The following is a 21,767-nucleotide window of genomic DNA, read 5'->3' as shown; positions in this document are numbered from 1 at the left end:
GGTCAAGTATATTTCAAAATGTTTGTTGATAAATTAAATATTAACGCAAGCTGCTGTATGAATTAGTTACAGATTCACTTAGGCTGTATTGTGTACGAGTGTGAACATTAACACATACGAGCTGATAGTAAAACAAAGAACGGGGCAGAGTGTTAGAGGATTTGGCAGCTGTGCAGAGACACTGCAGTCAACATTATTTAGTATTGCGGTTCTTATAAGTGCATAAATTTTGCTGTGAAATGCACACAAGCATCTAAAAGTCAATATCATCTCTGCTCTCAGCAGTCGCTAAATCCCTCTTTGCTTCAATCGGAGTAGATATAATGATTAGAACATTAAATGTAAATATAACTGTGGAGAAGCAACTCAGAATGCCATCACATCTTACAGGTAACTGGACAGACACACATTGTACATACAGGTAATAGTTTGAGAATTTGTTCCACTGACCTAGTTGAGTCTGCTGTTAATAAACTCATCAGCACAGGTGAAGACGTGACAGGGAAATAGAGCAGGTAGAGGAAATTGAAAAGTGAAAGTTTTATGTCCTAAGACCTCCCAAAGGATGTTTTGTTATTCAGAGGTTGTTCTTTCATAAGCTCACGAGACATAATCAAGATCTCAGTTACAATTCATTAAAGTTTAAACTTTATCATAGAAGTTTCTACCAAAATTTCTTAAGAGAAATATTCATAATCAATTGTGGACATATAGTAAGAGAGCTATAGCCTATATGTTCATAATTAGATATTTGACTTGTGATCACAGACTGACATCTTGGAAAATCTAAACATAGTTTGAGAGACTATTGAGATCCCTTCAGAAATGTCAGGTTACACACGTGGTTCTTTTTCAAAAGAGATATATTAGAAAGGACAAAATAAATACATTATTAAAAAAAAATAGAATTTTCTTCCAAATGGGCATAGCATTTAACACTGCATTTTCATGCTAATCAAATGATTAATCTATACATAAAAAAAAATAAAAAAAATAATAATATATATATTTTAATTTCCTTAAACTGTAACAGCTAGATTAAATCCATGCAGAGGCTTAATAAAGTCTTCTACGGGGGTCCAGAGGTTGGGGCAGTGATAACACCTGACCCTTCCCCCATACATCTTTACAATTACATACATGCATAAACACAACTCAAACACTCCCAGTACTGTTCGTTAGCATGTGAATGTTCAGCAGGATGGCAGAACGACTTCTAAACTACTTGCCACTGGTCTGCCATTGTCTACTGTATGTGCGATTGACAGCAGAGGGACAGAGGTGGGCACTCCCAGCCTCTTGAGAGCCTTGTGGGGGGTGTAGGGTGAAGGGTTAGCCAGCAGACCTCTGCAGCCCATCCGCTCTCACTGCTCAGCCTGATTTAGTACCGTCCAGCCCCCACAGATGGCACAGAGAGACACACACAGAGAGACAAGGCCATGGAAGTGCAACACTTGTGTGACAAATGGAGCCCAGACCAGCATCATGCCACAGACACGCTCTTAATCGGGGCAGTGTGTGTGTGTGTGGGTCTGGAGCCTCTGAGTCCGACTGCTTGACACCCAGACTGCATAACTTGCTCTGTCATAATGTCATGCTGAATTTCTGTGCAGTACTGTTTAGTATAATTCATTTGGACAGTTTCATATTTCCAAGGGAAATGTCCATCAGTACAAAAATGTAATACTTTAGATAAATTAGATTTTGAATAAATATTGGTATGGTTCTTTGGCAGAAAGGGCAGTTTTGTTTTTTATGTCTAATCATGAAAGCCACAGTGACCCAGTGATTCTACGCTCAATTCCATCATGGGAAATATTTTTTTGTCACAACCTGTTGGTGAAATCGCGTGCGTAGAAGGTGTGTTATTTGCTTGGAAGATTATGATTCAGCGATTTAATGTTCATCGTACTGAGAGAGTGAGAGACTTAACCAGGCTCGGACAAGCCCGACCCCTCCCGCTACAGAGACCAACTGCTCTGGCATGTAAACCTTCAAAACACTTCACACAGCTGAACACAATAAACGGTCCATAATTACACTCCTCCGCAGACGACGAGTTCTCCTTTATTTCTTTCTTTGGATAGTCACTTCCTAGAGAGTATTTAGAGAGCAGATGTGATAAAATATAACTTCATAATTTATTTAAAAACAGTTTTTGTCTGTGCCGTATTTTTGTCTATTTCCTACATTACTGTAAAAAAGACAGACAGATCTATCTATCTATCTATCTATCTTTGTTGACACTTACATTAATTATGAATGTACTGAGCTATCACCATGGCTCAGATAGACATAATCAACCTCCGCAGACGACGAGTTCTCCTTTATTTCTTTCTTTGGATAGTCACTTCCTAGAGAGTATTTAGAGAGCAGATGTGATAAAATATAACTTCATAATTTATTTAAACACAGTTTTTGTCTGTGCCGTATTTTTGTCTATTTCCTACATTACTGTAAAAAAGACAGACAGATCTATCTATCTATCTATCTATCTATCTATCTATCTATCTATCTATCTATCTAAATAGATAGACAGATAGAAAGAAAGAAAGAGTTGAATGAAAAGACAGGACAGATAGACAGACAGACAGACAGATAGATAGATAGATAGATAGATAGATAGATAGATAGATAGATAGATAGATAGATAGATAGACTCGGTTGAATGGATGAATAGACGGACACAGACAGACAGACAGATAGATAGACAGACAGACAGACAGACAGACAGACAGAAAGATAGAAGACAGACAGAGAGATAGATAGACAGACAGACAGACAGAAAGATAGAAAGATAGACAGACAGACAGACAGACAGAAAGATAGATAGATAGATAGATAGATAGATAGATAGATAGATAGATAGATAGATAGATAGATAGATAGATAGATAGATAGATAGATTAGATAGATAGATAGATAGACAGACAGACAAACAGACAGACAGTCTGTCTCAGTGGGTGGTTCAGTGTTGGCAGCAGTTTTAATCTTACAACATGAATATTGGCCAATAAAAATAAGGATGAGTGTTTTTGCTCTGATTACACATTGATGTAAAGTGTCATGGTTCTGGGTCAACGAGCTGTAACTCCGGTCAACCACCTCTGAAAGTGCCCTGTCCCTGAAGACACAGTCCTGCACATGTCCTCCGAACAGTCAGACCCCCTTAAACATTAAAAAAAGTCCTGTTTGTTTCTTCAGTTTCTACTCTATCTACTAACACAGTTCTCCTCTGAGCTTGTGTTTACATCCCAACAGGAAGCTGCAGAAAGGATGTGTATATGGTTTAAGACTATGGCACAAGAACTGGAGATTTTTGTTGACACTTACATTAATTATGAATGTACTGAGCTATCACCGTGGCTCAGATAGACATAATCATATTCATAGTCGCTGCCGTAGGTAATTTCCAGAGGGATATGTCAGCGTCCGTGCGAACCAACAGATTGAAGACAGGAAATGACATTCGAGCTCATTATTTATTGACTCATTGCCATGAAATTTATATGCGAAATAATTTTCATTTTTTAGAGATTCTAGAATCTCATTCTCCCGGAAAATGTCATATATTCTCTCTCATTCCATCTGTCTTTTGGACTCAGGTGACATCTTCCCGCTCACCTTAGCTGCTCTTATCTGGTCCTGATAATAGCTGTCTGTGCTGGGGATATTCTGCTCAGCGCTCATAACCTGTTGTTTGCTGAGGGACGTGTGTCTGTTGTTTCTTCAGATCAGAGACTGAAACTAATTAGACATTAAGCTATTAATCCGCATCAGTACACTGGTCCTGACTGACATTCTTAATGTCGTTCTCATTCACATCAGTATCAGATCTTCTCCTCTTGTCAAGTCACAAAGGATTTTTTTTTTTTTTTTTTTTTTAGCCTGATGTTGCAGGTTCAAGAGGTTATGTTTAAGCTCTGCATGATAAGACTGTCTGACTGTATTTGACTTTATAATGTTTGAAATTCTGGGACTTAATCTGTTTCCTAAACAGCCAGTCTGTTGTGGTAAATTATGCCATGGTCTGTCTGAATACTCGATTCTGATTGGCTGGCAGGTGTTGATTAAATTCGTTGAACTGCACAGGTAGTTCCAGGTCAGTTAAATCATGTTCATCCCTATGCCCTACTCCCTTCGAAGGGCAGAGCTAGTATAACAGTATTACTGTCTAGTATAAGCGTTTGGAACTCCTTTGGCCAAGGGAATGATGGACAAAATGTTACCTGACAACGCTAGGCTAAATTGCTCAAACATAGGATCATTCAGCGCTCCAACAGTTGTTGCAAATAAATATTTCTTCTTATTGTTATTATTTTAATCAAATACTGTCTAATTATGTCTTATTTACTATTAAACTTTTTCAAACTAAACTTGCTAACAATACAGTCTTAATTTTTAATCACTGACGAAAATATTTTGTATTACATAAAAATAAAGAAAACATTTATTAGCTTATTCTACTTACGTTTGTATGTAAAGTCAAAATAAACCCCAACTTTGCATTAAAATGCATCGCAAGATCTCCTAAGTGAAGATCACATGATCACAAACTGTGACCATCGCATGTTCCCTTCACTAACGGACTTCTGGAAGGGCGCTTCGTGAACAGTGTTGCCAACTAATTTTCAGAGAAAGTTGCTAAAGGAAGGTCAATTTGTTGCTAAAAGTTGCTAAATGACGTTGTGATGTCATTGCGCGATGACGTCATTGCGTAATCACGGTGCAAAATTGTCACAACATCAAATCTCAGCAAAAATATATATTTGATATATGTTAATTTAGATTTGTTTGTAAAATAATATGCAAAATATTATATTAAAATATAAATAACTGTATTTTAAAATACATTGAATTATTGAACATTTACACATTTTTGAATGATTACAATTTCATTTTTTTTTTTTTACATTTTTATAGCTAGTAAACTAGTAATATAACACATTCTCAACAATAATGCTTTAAATATTAGTAGTTAGTATGCTACACTCCAAGAAAAGGCTGTAAAAATAGGGCACAATAAACTTATGTTAATATGAAAGAATTTTCCGTATTGGTTTTTTACCTGCATTTTAAATTACGCATTGTGTTTTCGGGTTACAGGGTTACAATGGATAATGGATAACATCCTGGAAAATTACTAGTAGCCTATCTTTTCCATTTTTCTTACAGCGTACTAACTGATCAACAATCGCAAGTACAAGCTACTAACAAAGTGTATCATAAATGAACAATTATTCAATTATTCAGTTATTATTATTATTAAATTGAAGAATTGCAAATAGCAGCTAACTCAATTCACATGATGGGTGTACTGCTAGGCATCTTTGGTTTTCTTTTTGTGTAATTTGGATGGAAAATGTGTCTTATCACTTATCAAAAGTTGCTAAAAGTTGCCAAATACATTTTTTAAAATTGCTAAATTTGTTGCTAGGTGCTTTTGGAAGAAAAAGTTGCTAGGGTAGTCTGAAAAGTTGCTAAATTTAGCAACAAAATTGCTAAGTTGGCAAAACTGTTTGTGAAGGGATTCAGTTGCTCACTGTCGTTTGGAACGTCCCTGCAAATGGCGTCCCTTTCCCGAAGTGCCCTTCAAAGGCGCAAAAAAGCCGTTTGGAATTCGCCCTATATTAATGCGCTTCGCCGCTTCCTATAAACATTGGTAACCATAGTAACATGGATAGCGGAACGTACCAAAAGAAGGTGGGGCCGAAGACGGGGGGGTGGGGGGTTGGGTTTGGAGACTTCGCACACTAGCACGATGGATTAGAAGTGGCATTATAATGCATTATAAATGTACCAAATCCTTGTTATTGTAACAAATAAAGAGTGTAAGATTGTACCTTTTACCAGGGGCGCCTGCAGGATTTCTTCCGAGGGTACGCACAGAGAGTTTCTTTTTGTTTGTTTTTTTGGGCTTATGTAATGGTAAAGTGGTTATATTTCGTTTTGTTTTTTATAAAGCTAATTTATAAAAACGTTTGGAGCACTTTTTGTTCGTTAAATGTAATTTTTTTTTTGAGTAACGACCAAGCGGCCAGCAGCAGACAGTGAGCTGATCATAGCCTATGTTTGAGCAATTTAGCCTTCTCAAATCATCACGACTTGCCTAAAATAAAATCTATAGATATAAACAGTTCAAGCATATCAATGTTAGTTTAAATGTTTGAACTATATAAATGTGCGCTAGGTGCATATCTAATCGTTTGTGTGAAGAGTGGAAGCTGAAGCGCGCTCTGCAGGACATGGAGGCGCCAGAGCGGTCACTTGCATTTATTTCTTGATAGTGGAAACAAATTAAAATATGCCGTAATTTTTGCTTATAAAGGTAAAAGTAATACATCATTCGGAACTGTAAAGGGTCTACTTTTATTTGTGTGCATTCACAATATCAACAAAACGTTGTGCTTTTATTAAAATAAATAGGAAAACAAATTCTCGTCTTGAATAGGATTCACAATGATGAACCGAAACTCAAGGAATTGAGTCACAAATATGATAAATATATCTATAGAAAGCTTTAAATTACTAATTTAAAACGAAATCATTCAAATCTAAAACAAAAACTCTTCCATTATGTAATCCGTAAAGATGCATTTCTCTCTAAAGGCACGTCCAATGAGGAGATGGAGAGTCATTTTTCATCACTGTCTAAAATATAAAAATAAGGAAAAGCCTAAAACAGGCCCGATTATATTTTTTTTCTGATTTTTATGTTGCTCTGCTCTGAATTCCTTAAAATTTAAAGGAATTTTTTGCAACGCAATTTTTTCTGATATGTGAATCCTATTTATTAGCCTATTTTTAATCCATGCAGCAAAACAGCTTTAAAAATTACTTTATTGCATTCCAGATGATTTTAAAGAACTTTTCACTATAAATTTTACGGGTAGCTTGAATGTAAAACATTGTCATGAATTCGTTGTATTCCCATTTGTAAAATAGGCTACAAATTAATTGTTGTAGTCTAACCCGATCTCATGAAAGCGCGTGTAGCACGATTTTCTCTTTCCATTTGACGTAATGTTTATAAGCAGACATTGACTTTGGCATGCAAAAGACTGATACATTCATTATTAATGGCATGGCTGATTCAGTCGACAGAAATACGGGACACACGGTCCTATAATTTACTGCTGAAATGATCCCAGGACAGTCTGAGCGCTCATGGTACGCACAGTGCGTCCAGCCAAACACCTGCAGGCGCCATGCCTTTTACATCCTAGTCTAAAACATTAGACAAATACAAAATAATAGGTAGGCTAATTCACTTAGGTTTCTTACAAAATGTTTTATTTAAATGAGTGTAAAATGTTATAAATGAGCCAATTAAAATAAAAATATGTAAAATATTATTTGAAATATATGAACTTGTTTCGTTTTTGAACGAATCTCTTGATTGAATGATTAGACATTTTACATTACATTTTAACGGTAACTGTTCGCTACCTTCTGGCATAACGTAACATTTATAATAAGCAGGTGCTCAGAGGATGCTAGATCAATGACAGGGGGAGCTGGGCAATAGTAAATATGACCGAAACATGTTATTATTATTATTATTATATTAATAATAAAATCGCTGTAGGTGTATTTCAAGTATTTATGAGGAGAGTAGGCGGCAGGCCTATTGCGCTTAATTTATGACATGGGGGCGCACGCGCAATCTTTTTTTTTTTTTTTCCCTGCGAAAAGAACATAAAATACTTATTCATTTTTGGATGTGCTTTCTGTCGTCTCATGCAGTCTCTGTGGATGGAGCGCGTCGCAACAATGCACCGGCTCACAGACATAAACTAAACTGAAACAAATCTATAGAAAGCTTGAAATGTCTACGAACTAATTCAAATAAAAAAAACAAATATTCTCTAATTAGGCTATTTAGTCCGTATGAAAATGTGCACGTCACATAGTATTCCATTGCACGAGTTATGCATGTGTAAGTAGACAAATGTTTCTGTATAATTTAATCTCTTAAACTATGAGGGTGCTTTGGTCTTTTTAGGGGTGCTGGAGTACCTGCGCCGCCCATTACAATCATTTTAAGCGTAACATCAGATCCAAAGGCCAGTTTCTCATTTTGAACGCGGCTGCAGCAACATCAGAGTCTATATCCGGACTATGAACTTTTATCCCAATACTTTCATTATTATTTAATGTTTGCAACACAGAAATGTAGCCTACTGTGTAGACTGTTTGTAAAGCCGTTTCAAACAAAGTTTATGATGAGCTGCTCTCTCTGGGTCAGCGGCTGCGCGAAAACAGGTTTAAATATTCCGATTGTGATTTTAATGGTTTAATAGACATGGTCTCATCAACATAGCAATAAGATTGAGTGTGTTTGAATCAAGATCGCGATCTTTTAATGAGTAATCCATATGAGCCTGTAACCCAGGCCCGGCTCCACCCTGGCCCCACACATAACAGCCAATCACAAAATTGTTGTGATATTCAATTGAGGTTCATATATTTTTTCTTTTTTGTTTTCTTACCGCCCACACCCAAATACGTGCTAATACTGTATTTTCGCGCATCAGGGAGCCGCTATCAACATGGGCGAAATTGAAATGCTTTTGAATGAGCGCTCGCGCCATTCACTTTCACTTTCGATTTGGCGATCACGCGTACCCCACTGAGCAAAGACACGTCCAAACAACGTCTTTTGTACTTCGTTTTTGAACGTCCAATTTTGGTCCCCTGAAGGTGCAGACTGTGACGCCAGATGACGTCTTTTTCCAACGTCTAATGAGCGTCCAGTATTGGCGTCCACAGGACCTCTGTATAAGGGCTAATTGTAGGCCAAATGTGGTCTTTGTGGACGTCTTTTCTACATCAAACTTAAACTCATTTTAGACATCATGTACTCAATAAATAAATATTTAAATAACAAATAATGTTTCATCACAGGTAACCTATATTGATATTCATTAACCATGCTGATAAGAACAATGTTGATATTTGTCTTAAATAAAATAAATATTACATTCATTAATAATGTAAATTTTCTGCACATGTCTTCGACGTTCAAAAAAAGTTACCTAGTCCGACGTTCAAATGTAGAACTGCATATTGACGTCCAAATGGGGTCTTGGTTAGACGTCCAAATAGGGGACCTAGTTTGCACGTCGTGTAGACGTGCAGAATTGGTCTTGGACCGACTGACGCAATATAGACATAATCTGCACGTCGGTCAGACGTCTAATGTTTAGTGGGACAGTGCACTGTGTAAAGGGAGAACATCTTACAAGATCAGATATTTGTCAATAAGCTAAGAATCTGTTGATGTATGGTTTCGTCAGTCTCAGTGGTGTAGTGCAGGGTATATTCAGGTATAATAAGGCTTATCAGTCGGCTTTGCGTAGCCTATACCTACTTCTAAATACCCTCTGATGCGCATTCAGTGGTGTCTCGCATTAGCCAAAATAATGACAGTCCACCACATGATTTGCTAATCAAATCGTCTGTGAATAAATGCAAATATTCCCTAAAAACACCCAGTAAAGACAGTGATGCGGTCAGGACGCGCCGGCTTCCCTTTAAATATGATTGATGATTGAGCCCGCGCCTGCTTTGTCCCCAGACAAGATGGCAAAATAATAATTAATTATTGATTTCTAATTTGAATCAGTACATTATAATATGAAAAGAAAAATCAAAAGGACCAGGTTTTTGCGATCAGATATTTTTAAACCGGTAAACTCCTGTAAACTTTTCAGTCCAAGGATCCAGTAAACGAACGCGTTCAAACAGCAAGTTTAAAACAGCTCTAATACAGAGAAAACCCGAGATCAGAGATTGCGGAGATTGCGGAGAGTCGTTTCAGCTTGTATTTGGCTTAAAAGCACGAGTGTTTTATAATGGATTTTTTTCACTATATATAAAAATTGTAAATGGTATGGGGAGGGGAGGAGGGATTACATTTGCCCGTCACTGCCATGGGAGAAACAGTCAGTCAAACATAGGAATATGTACAATTCTGGAAAAATGTATCTCTTTTGTTTTTGTTTTTCAAATAGAGATCATATTCTCCTATGATTCTCAGTAGACAACTAAACAAATAGCTTGTAATTTACTAGAGGTTCTGACAAAATGTTAATTGCTGCGGTCTATTTAATTTTTAAAATTTGAATTATGTATTGCAAAATTTGCACCTCTGTTGTGGCTAATATTAATTTCATAATTATCCTTACTCCATGAAGTAGCAGAACTTGCGTGAAAATGTGCAAATGGCCCATTTTGGGGTGAATTAAATGCAAGTCTTAAATGTCACTGTTTATAAGGCATTCATCCTTTCACTTAAAAAAAAAATGGGGGCATAAAAATAGTAGTCTATACCCCCAAAAAAAAAAATCATAACCCCTGCCCACCTGGAATATCACTTGGCCCACCCTTCAACTCGTACCTGGAGCCGGGCCTGCGTGTAACCTATGTATTTTTGTATGTCATAATTTGTACCAGACCTCAAAAGTTACCCGGGCCCAGGCCCGGGCGGCCCCCCCCCGGTTCCGCGATCCATGCATAGTAACATACAGTTACAGTTGAATACAGACGTTTTGGTCAAATATTGCAGCGCATATATTATTAACATCTTTAATATGTGAATGCTGGCAAATGACCATGGCATAAACGGGATAATCAACGGCTAGCTGTGCATTAAACGATTTGAATGCACGACGTGGAGGCGAAGAACCGCCCGACTCGCAGCGGAGGCAACCGGCTCTTCGCCTCCAAGTCGTGCATTCAAATCGTTTAATGCACAGCTAGCCGTTGATTATCCCTTACATGTTTTATGCGGTTATTCATCTATGCATAGACTCACATAGACATAAAGGGATAGATCACGCAGAAATGTAAATTCTCTCATCATTTACTGACCCTCGTGTCATTCCAAATCTGTATGAATTTCTTTTGTCTGTGGAACACAGAAGAAAATACTGGATCAGCAATGGACCTCTTTGACTTTTACTGAATACATAAACTTAAAAAAATATATCATTTTTAGATGAAAGGAATACATTTTTTCTTCTTCTGTGAACTATCCCATTTAGAATGAAATGTGCACAAGCAGACTTTCAGTGCATAAACCTGCGTCCTATTCACTAACCTAAAGTAATTCAGCTTAAGCAGGCAAAAATAACAGTATTTAAAATGAATAATTGTTGTTATTTTCAGTATAAACATGCCTTTCTATGCACCCTTATGCAAATAATAAATTGTAGCCAAAATATATTTTAAATATATAATGTATATAGTGAAGCTGAATGAAACATATATATAAAAAAAAAAAATCTAGTTTCAACCTTAAAATCTTTCAAATATATTTCTGACGCAAGAAAATACATTTCCAATCTTACAGTAGCCTACATTTAGGCGAAATAATGTTTAATGTTTTAATATATATTGTAATATTGTAATTAGAGAAATCTCTAAAAATAAATATACTAGAATGTAGAGCGCTGCACGGGCCTCAAATTTAGGCCGGCCCATGTCAGACAGCTTATCAGAATTACCGACCCGAGCCCGTCTTTTTTTTTTTTTCTCCCAAAACGGCTCATGTTTCAGCTGTTAAAATAGTTCAGTTTTCTATGTAATGGCAAAGTGATTATATTTCGTTTAGTTTTTTTATTAAGTTCATTTAGAAAAACTTTTGGGGCAATTTTTTGTTCATTAAATAATTTTTTTTCTTTCTTAAAGTAATGACCAGGCGGCCAGCGGCAGACCGGCAGGCTGACCATAGCTTATGTTTGATTAATTTAGCCTTCTCAAAATAAACAAAAATAAATCTATATACTGAAACAGTTCAACCATATAACAATGTTTAAACGTTAAACCTAGATAAATGTGTGCTGCATCCAATAGTTTGTGCAGAGATGGAGGCACCAGCGCAATCAATTGCATTTTTTTTTTCAATGGAAACAACTTAAAATAATTTTTGTTTATAAAGGTAAGAGCAATAAATCATTTGGAACTGTAAAGGGCCTACTTTTATTTGTGTGCACTCACAATATCAACAAAACGTCGTGCTTTTATAAAATAAACGATGTGCTTTCTGCCGTCTCATCTTGAACAGGAGCGCTTCACAAAAATGAACCGAGAGTCAGTGAATATATGCATCACAGACATGATAAATATATATATAGAAAGTTTTAAATTACTACTTAACGAAATAAATCAAATCGAAAACAAAAACTTTTTCATTATAATCATAATCTGTGAAGATGCATTTCTCTCTAAAGGCGCGTCTAATGAGGAGATGGCGAATCAGGATCATCATCTTCATCTTTGCGACACTGACACAGAAAATACTAGTTTATTAGTAAATAATTCAAATATCTCATTACTATTTTCCCCAGACACATTCATGGCAATTACTTTTGCTGTGGCTTTATGGCAAGCTTTATTGCGTGTATTTGAACGCAAAACTCTTCAGCTGTGCTGACGGCACTCGCTGCTGCTGCTACTGGACACTAAACACCGTCGAGTCGCTCTTCACAGTCGCAGCACAGTCTAGTGTTGTTTCCACCAGGGCGGCTATTTTTTTCATCAGTAATTGATGGATGTCCAAAATATAAAAATAAGGAGAAGCCTAAAACAGGCCCTAGGACTGAACTATGACGTGAAAATTGGCCCGAAGCCCGGCCCTAGGGACGTAAAAAAGTCGGGACGAAATGCAGGGCTCTACGAGAATGTATTTGAATTGCATGCTAAGTATATTACAAATACATTTAGATAATTATGTACTTAATAAAAATGCATTGCAGTTGTACTTTTAGTATACTAAACTGATTTATTGAAAGTATTTTTAAAGTTTGCTAAATTGAAACTAATTTTGCACTTAAGGTACTTTAATTGTGCGGAAGCAGTGCTGAAGTAACTAAATATATACTGTACAAAGGTATATTTGATTGCGATGAAGTGAAAATATTGCAAGCATACTTCAGGTACACTTATACTTTGCATTAAATAAATATCTTGCATTTAAAGACCAAAATTATTCAAAGATCATCAGTAGTGACATTAAAACACATTTTAGGCTTAATATAAAGAAATGTCCAATGCACACAAGTAGAACTCCAAATAAAGTTAAAATGATAAATTTCATGTTAAGTCTCAAGCGATGTGTCAGTAAATACGTAAATAGATTTTTAACTATACTTGGCATGAAATACATGTATTTTAAATAAATGTTCCATAGAAGAAAGAAAGTCATCCAGGTTTGGAATGACATGAGGGTGACTAAACAATGACAGATTTTTAATTTTTAGGTTAAATGTCTCTTTAAAGGGAGTTGACTTCATACACTGGCTGAAATAACAGCCAGGCCAGTTCAAAATACATTGCAAAAACAGCTCAGAAAAATACAGTGATATTCAGACTTTTTGTGAATGAGGCTGATGTGTACCTTTAAGTCACTGTATACCCAATCTATGTGTTGTAACACCATAGAGATGCTCCTGTACATCTGCTCTGTGTGTGAGAGGAAGTATTGAGCGGATGATGGGGGATTGTTTTGTGTATTTATGACGTCAAGGGTGTGTCTGTGTTACTTTACTGTAGGTAAGTGGGCATATTTTATTTGCCCTGCTTGTAGCAAGCAGTAACCAGCCTGGATTACCTTTAGTCTAATTAACACACACACACAAACACACACGTGCTGTTCTGCTCTGTACACCAGATCCACTCCAATTTGCAACAAGCCTCAACAAGCTTTCTCAGTACCAGTTGTTGCAGCTAAAGTCTGCTGTTAGGGTGTGAGAGTGGTTGACCGTGTTTATGCATATGCTTCTTGTGCATGTGTTGTGCAAGTGTGTGTGAGTGTATCATGGTTGAAATATACCAAAATGTGAACTGGGCTGAATTTGGCTCGCGCTTTCTCCTGAACGTAAACAATGCTGATTACGTTGATTACGTTCCGGGGAAAGCATGTATCATGGTACTCTCCAAAATGGCAGAAGACGGTAACCCGGGGAGAAGAATTGTTTAATAAATTATGTTACTTTTGTTTTCTTTGTGTACAAAAAGTATTCTTAAGTTGAGCCTCTGATGTCACATGGACTGTTTTAACGATGTCCTTGCTACGTTTCTGGACCTGGGACCATTTCAGTTGTGCTGCTGTCTATGGAGGGCCAGAGAGCTCTCAGATTTCATCAAAAATATATTTGTGTTCTGAAGAGAAACGAAGGTCTTACAGGTTTGGAATGACATGAGCGTGAGTAATTAATGACAGAATTTTCATTTTGGCGTGAACTAACCCTTTACGATTGGGTGAAATATTTATCCACTGAAGGATTTTTACCTTGGTTGAAAAAATGCCCAACAATGCAGGAAATGAGGTGAGGGTATCATCTTGTTCTTGAGTTACTTCACACAGTGGTTTGTGAATTCATGTCAGAATTGATCAAGCACAACTTCAGCATTCATACAACCCTATAATAGCTTTACTACCACCAAACTTTACTGTGGGAACCAAGAACTTCACATTATACTGCTCTTCTAGCAACACCATGACATTTTGGATGCTGTTAGATCTGAAATAATCTGGATTGTGTAAATATGGGCCTTGGAAAAGGTTAAATGAGTTCATTGTGCTCTGGCTACAGTAGGTAGTTCCAGTGTGGACATCCCTTCTGCAGGCTGCATCATGCTCTGTGAGATAAACAATCACTCTTTTCATAGCTTTTCCAGCTTGGCATTTCTCCTGTTTTTCTAGCAAAGACTCATCACTAAATGGAAGCTTAAAGTGAACGCCTGATTATTTCAGGGGCCTTGTCACAAGTCCATTATTTATTTAATTTCTGTGTTACTTTTGCTGTATTTTTACACTTAAAACAATGATTTGGTATTCCTCTTGTACCTTTTCCCTATTTTGTGCAATGAGTCTCCTGACAGTTTTCTCTCAAGTCGTTCCCTTGTTGTCAGAATGATTTATTGGGCTATGACACTTTTAATTGTCAAGAAATTAGTTCTCTTTAAATGTTTCAGTTCAACGTGCTTACCTGTTGAACAAAAATTGCCTTAAGCTTATACAGAATTTTTTTTATTTAGCTTTATTTAATAACTTTCAGGAGGGTTTACTAATTTTTGCAACACAACATTTTATTCATTTGATAAGAAAATCGTATTTTTTCAAATATTTTTGACATGCGTCTTCGGTAATTGATTATGCAGACCTGCTGGAACATTATATCTCTAAAGAACCCTAACATGTCTTCTGAGTAAAGAGTAATCGCTGAATTTGTTAAGTTTCAGAGGGGGAGTACTCATTAGCGCTGTGCACTGCATATATATTAAAATGTACTTAATTTACATTATATTACTTCATTTTAGCCTGTTTTTCACATACAGCTATTGCATAACTTTGGAAGACTCGTTATATAGTCATATGGACTATGTATGGTAAATACTTTTATGGTGCTTTTGTAGACAGCCCTTGGTCACATACTACATTTGTTGTGTGAAAAAGAAAGAAAGAAAAACATTTGTATTCCACAGAAGAAACACATTTGGAACAACATGAAGGTCAGTAAATCATGACAGCATTTTCATTAAACTGCTCCTTTAAGAATTGGTGACGGCGGCAGGGGTCCTCCTGATAGACTCATCAGAAGGTTTGTACGTCCCCTGCAGGGCAGGAACAGTAACATATGTCACACATTTGCTGTGTGTATGTGTGAGATTAGACCTTCATTTTAGTAGCCTGTTTGGTAGCGATGCGCTATAAACCCTGATTGGAGAGAATTGCCTTTAAATGACTGAATAAATCTGTGTTAAACAGAGGTTTGCGGACAGCTCGGACTTCACATAATATGTAATAGGATTTTAAAAACTAGTTCTCTGCAAGGTCATAAATCACCTTGCGCATGCGCACAATATGCGATAAAGGGAGAGGCTGGGTTTTCAAGGTTAATTTTTCAGGTTAACACCTCTCTGTTTGCTCTGGCGCAATACTGTGGGCAAATCTTTTGTCTTGAGGTGAAGAAATTATTAACATAATGAAGGAAGCAAAGGAATAACATGAAAACTGAATAGAATCATTAAAGCAACGTTCTCAGAGGTGAAAGAGCTCATAATAGTGCCTCTCTGTCGCCTCGATGGCTGCGTCCTGCATGTTAAAGGCGGCGCTGCTCGGAGACGTGCTCTTTGTCTTGACTTTGCTTTTGTAAATGAGGTAATGTTGAAGTGGGGATTTGTGAGGGGATTTGAGGAGGTCTGGGCGGTGGGACGCCTGTGAGGGCAGAGCTGAAGGGAAGTGATGAATATTAAACTGCTGAATGAATGAAAGAATGAGACAGAAAGATGTTCCTGGGGTCATTTACCTCTCGTAGCATTGTCAGTGTGTCATCTGTCTCTTTTACTCACATTTCCTTTGGCACAGGGACAAAACGAGGAGAAAGTCAACAACTTCAATTTGCACCATTGCGTTACTGGCATTTTCTGAGGAATGTATCACCAGTAGTAGTGTCACAGTTTAGCAAAAAAAGATTTTAAACTTACAATTAAGAGTTTGTTTAGGTTTAGGTGACCCTCTCTGTGCTATGAACATCAATTATACCTCTTATATTGTGGCTTAAATAGAGGTGTGCTGTTACTTTTTAATTTGATTATATAACCTAAGCTCGCTAGTTTTCCAGCCTGGTCATAGCTGGTTTGCAGGCAGGTTTTAGAGCGGTTTTGACCACTTCTGTTGCTGATCAGGCTGATCTTAGCTGGTTAGTCTGGTAGGCCAGCTGACCAACAAGTTAAAACTAGTTGAACACCAGTTTGGCCAGACCAGCTAAAATCAGCTACTTCCAGTTTAAACCATCTAAGACCAGCCAACCAGTTTGGCTGTTTATTTTTTGTTTGTTTGTTTTTTGTTCTTCCCCAGCAGGCAAACTTTGCATATGGTGGAGGCCAAAAAACAAACAAAAATAATAATAATTAAAATAAATAAATAAATAAATAAAATAAAAATGCTCTATTTATATGGACGGCTTGACCCTTAGAGACTGGAATATCATTGAAACATCTTTTAATGATTTAAATAAATATATATATATATATATATATATATATATATATATATATATATATATATATTGTTTATTTTATTTATTTTTAATTTTTAGTGGATTGCTCTCCTCATCAGTCATATTGCTTTAATTAGAAACTACAAAAAACAAAACAAAACAAAAAACAATAGAACCCACTATCAACAAGCTCTGATTTTTGAAAGAGACGCACAATATACAGAAACTGCAATGCGGCTGATCATGCTGTGCTCATTTACAGTATTTCACATTAAACACTATATAGTATTAGAATTTTCAATGTTTATCTAAAATATCAGGCTATCGCTAGCAAGCACGCACAAGGAGTGACTGCTTTTAATGAATAACAGGGGAAAAAAAATACTCGCTACAGAAGCTGTCACTGCTTGTGTTTGCTTGCTTATATATATACTGTACAGCTCCTCCTTTTGACTGACACTAGAATGTTTTACTACAGGAAATACAGCTTGGGTTGTGCTGTGTCACAAATGACTTAAGTGTGTGTGTCAGGGTCTGTAAGTCATTCACCTGCACTGAATAGGCCGTGGATCTGTAAAGCTGTGGTTTATGCTGCCGTGGAGATGGGGACAGTTTAGATAAATACATATATTTTCTCTTCTCGTGTCTCAGCGGCCTGACTGACTGAAGCAAGCGGGCCAGACAGTGTCAGACTCTTGGAGAGAGAATATTACGTCTGTCTTCTCAATGTGTGTGTTATAGAGCTGTAAGCTGATGGGGACACGTTCATTGCTCTGACCTCATTAGCCTCTGCATGATTAACTTTAACATTTCAGCGCTGCAAACAGGCATGCTCTCCGCAGCTGACATGTGTGATCCATATTTTGTAAGCCGTTTGTAAATCAGGCTTATTATTCCAAGCTATTTTTGGGTTGCATGCTGAATGTTTGCCAACTGCAGCTTTTATCTGGGTTTTGGAGTGGAATTCCAGAGAAAGAGGCCACTTTAACACTTGCATTTATCTGTTTTATCATGTTAAAAGATTGCAAATATGGCTACGGTTACAGCAAGAATGACAGTTAGCATGTTAGCGTTAGCTATTGTGTTGCAGTTGACACTTTTTTACCAAAAAATATATTATAAAGATTAGCTCAGATTATGTAACGCTATCATTATGTGTGTGTGTTTATACATCTGTGGGTGTGAGAGAGACAAGTTTACACCTGAGATGATTATAACACACCTTTAGGGAAGCGGGTGGAGAAATATTATGGGTGTTTTCACATTAGAGCTTTTGTATGGATCCAAGTCCATTTGACATCAAACTTCAGTGCTTTCGGTAAATGTGAAAGCTATTTTTTGATCAAAGGAACTATACATGTGTGTGCTTGAAAATGGATATCTAGGGTGTGGTTCATGTGAATTTGTGTACTCCAACTGCTGTTTATGACAGCCTTCAGTCTAGTAATAATCAGGATGGAAAGTTAACTCTTAATACAAAGCGATACGTACACTTAGTGTATATGTACTAACGAACATATAGCCTTTTAATGTATACTCATTTGATGGAGGGCAAACGCAGCCGGTTGACATATATGCACTAGAAATTTCATTTTCTAGAAAGTTTCAAGTATATTTTGGCTAATTGGTGGCCATTCATTGGTGGCTACTTACACCCCACTGAGGTTTAGGAGTGCACCTTCATGCTTAGTTTGTTTCTGAATATCATACATTTTTGTATGAATCAGACCATAAATATTCACAAGAAATCACCAAACTCTTTAAATAGTTGCATTATTAAAAATCCTTGTTCTTTCTTTAATTTCATTGCTGTTTAGGAGAAGCACTTAAGATATTGAGGTGAACTTGACCTTTGAAACTTTGTATTGTTAGCACTTATTGTGTTATTGCCTCTTTTGGATGAAAAAAAGTACATGTAAAGTGTAAATGCAAGCAGTCTAAACAAGTGAAACAGCCTGACTTCTGCTTTCTACCTCTCACACAGAGTTTAGCATAATCTGAAAGAGCAGCAGGTGTATGTGCGAGTCTGAGAGACATTCTTGACTGAATGCCAAAAGTTTAAAGAGGTCTCTGAAAAGTCCTTCAACAAAACTGAACAGACAGAACTCAAATTAAAAAAAAAAAAAAAAAATTTGTACAAAGAGAAGCTGTATACCAGAAATAACCTCCAATAATCTGCCATGTTCTCTTTCTTTCTTTCTTTCTTTCTTTCTTTCTGTCAAATAGCAGTGTTTAGTTTACATTAATATAATCGTTCATGTTTATATCTGAATTAATATGTAAATTGATTGAATTAATTGCATAAAATGGTGATGAATTAATCAAAATAGTAGCAATTAATCAAATATATAAATATTTTGACACAGTGTCGCCTTTATCTTGCTCGCTTGGGGTTGTAGAGCAGTTTTCTCAGTAAAACTGATTTTAAATAATATTATTGTAAAATGCTATACAAATTAATTTGAATTGAAATATTAACAGAGGATAAAAAATGTGTTCGAGATAATAAAATGTCAATATATTTCAGATATAATTTTAATATTTTGCCTTGGCTTCAGTACATTGTGACAACATAAAATCAAATTATTTAATTTTAAACCAGATAAATTTAAGTCTACAAATTATCATGGATTATACTTTTCTAACACAATGTAAATATATCATCGTATTTTGGGCTCCTCAACATTAAAAAAATAAGGATTAAAATCTGTGCTTTAATAAACAGTTTGGTTAATTTGATTATTTATTCAGGTAGCAATAATATTCAGTGCAGTACACACAGCTCAATTTGACCACATTTAGATGTATTCTCCTGAATTTTGCGAGAAACCCGCACAGAAAATGTCAAAAAAAGGGGGGCCTGCTTTTCAGGACAGCTGATCAATACCACTTTCAGGAAATGTGTGTGTGTGTGAGTGAATTATGATCTCTGTACATCACACTCTGTCAGTGCCTAATGCACCCTGACACCCACACATCCATACTGATCTCTTTATCAGCGCAAGAGAGACAGAGAGAGAGCATTGTGGGTTTTTCTCGAGAGAATTGAGGCTCTATTGTGGGTTTAAATCGACGTTGTTCGGACCCCTGAGAGTTTTTTAACCCCCACACAAAGTGGCTCTCATTAGCATATGAATGGGAGGGTGGCAGGGTCTCTTTATGGACTGTTTGCAAAGATCCCAGCCCCCCCTCCTCGCCCGTCTCTGAACACTGGCCTGCTGGCACTCACATGGCTCTGTATGGGAATGTGCCCCAGTAGCATTCACACAACCGTATTTGTTCACTATAGAGTTTCCTCCCCTCAGCAGCAGAACTGTCCTTCTTTCTCTCTCTGTGTGTGTAGGAGGTGAAGGTTAAATATGTTTTGTTTTGTAAGAGGTCAGAGTATAACACATAAAGGTCTTCTCTTTGCCAGGGACATCTGGTTGCTAGGTGAATAGACCTGCAGCTAGAAACAGTCATCTGCTGGTTTAACCTGTAATGGCTCCAGAATTAGATGCAAGTTCCAACATTCATGCATCAAAAGACCTGAAATTTATGTTCCTTATTTTAAACCACAGTATCACTTATACGCCCTAGTGCTTAAAAAGGGAGAAACGGGAATTTACACCCATTACGCCCATCTATCATAGATCTGTTTCAAAATGTGGTGAGTTGCTTTCCTAGACAATGTGTTCCAAACATTAGAAAGATTTTTTTTTTTCTCTTTGTAATCTTTAATAAAATATTGAAACGACTTTCCTTTTCTACTGATGTCACTTGGTCCGTATGAATATGATTGAATAAATGAAGCCATTATTACACTGCTTACGAGTGAGAAAGGGAAATTATACAAATGGTAACTGATTGCAGTCATAATCTGTACTTTGGCACAAAATAGCATAGTTGGAATCAATTGTTTTGGTACGCTTTCTCTAAGCACATCCCATAACACTCACATATTAGGTCAGTGTGTAGCGAGAAGGCCGTCTTTTGTTGCTATTCTATCGCAATGTGCTTTCAACTACCTCTGAAAGTGGTTGAAACAGTGTCCACTTGTGATCAGATTGACAAAATGCAGGTGTAAACAGGATATTAGATGATTCTACCTAAAAGCTGGATATTTATTGGCATTGTATTGGAAAACTCACATTCAGGTCTGGATGTACTACTCTGCTTATATGAAATCTAAATTTACAGAAGTAAAAATATGAACTTCTTATGAACTGAACTTGAACTTTCAAAAGTATCAAATACAAGTATCAATCACAAAGTTTCAATGTATTGAAAAAATTAACTATTTTATCAAATATGTGTGTGTTCTATGTTTCTGTGCTTGCCAGAGTGTCAGCTTAGCAACATGCTAACATAAATTGTGACTTGTGACTGTGAGTGGCTTGCTGAAATGTTGCCCAAATCAATGACAATCACTTAAGAGGTTACATTTTATGATGTTGCATTAGAAATCAGCTCACATGGTTTTGGAACAAAGCTTTATGCATAGCAGTTTTCAGGCAAAAGCTATAGGACACATGCTGTATCATCGTCTGACTATAAAATTGCTGATACAGGTATTAGTCATTTATCAGACGCTCTCATTCCCAAACTGGCTTACAGTATACCGACTTTTACAGTACTTCCTGGGGTAATCATGCGGTGAATGACCCAATAATGATACAAGAGTACAGTAATTTGCCTGTTCATGAATCACCCGTCTGGGATTGGGACCTATCATGATCCTTAGTGGTCCGACTCTTACCTGCTGCTGATTGTTAAGAG

General features: G+C 36.7%; 1 protein-coding gene across 1 annotated transcript in view; it reads right to left on the bottom strand.

Annotated features, from left to right (window-relative positions):
* Positions 1–21,767, bottom strand: part of sema6dl (sema domain, transmembrane domain (TM), and cytoplasmic domain, (semaphorin) 6D, like) — a 73,553-nt gene that overhangs the window by 19,699 nt on the left and 32,087 nt on the right. The gene's annotated exons all lie outside the window — the stretch shown is intronic.

Source organism: Onychostoma macrolepis, chromosome 18 (assembly GCF_012432095.1).
Source record: "Onychostoma macrolepis isolate SWU-2019 chromosome 18, ASM1243209v1, whole genome shotgun sequence".
In the NCBI taxonomy this organism is placed as follows: Eukaryota; Metazoa; Chordata; class Actinopteri; order Cypriniformes; family Cyprinidae; genus Onychostoma; species Onychostoma macrolepis.
Note: the sequence above shows the minus strand (reverse complement) of the source record. Positions and strands in the feature narration are given on the sequence as shown.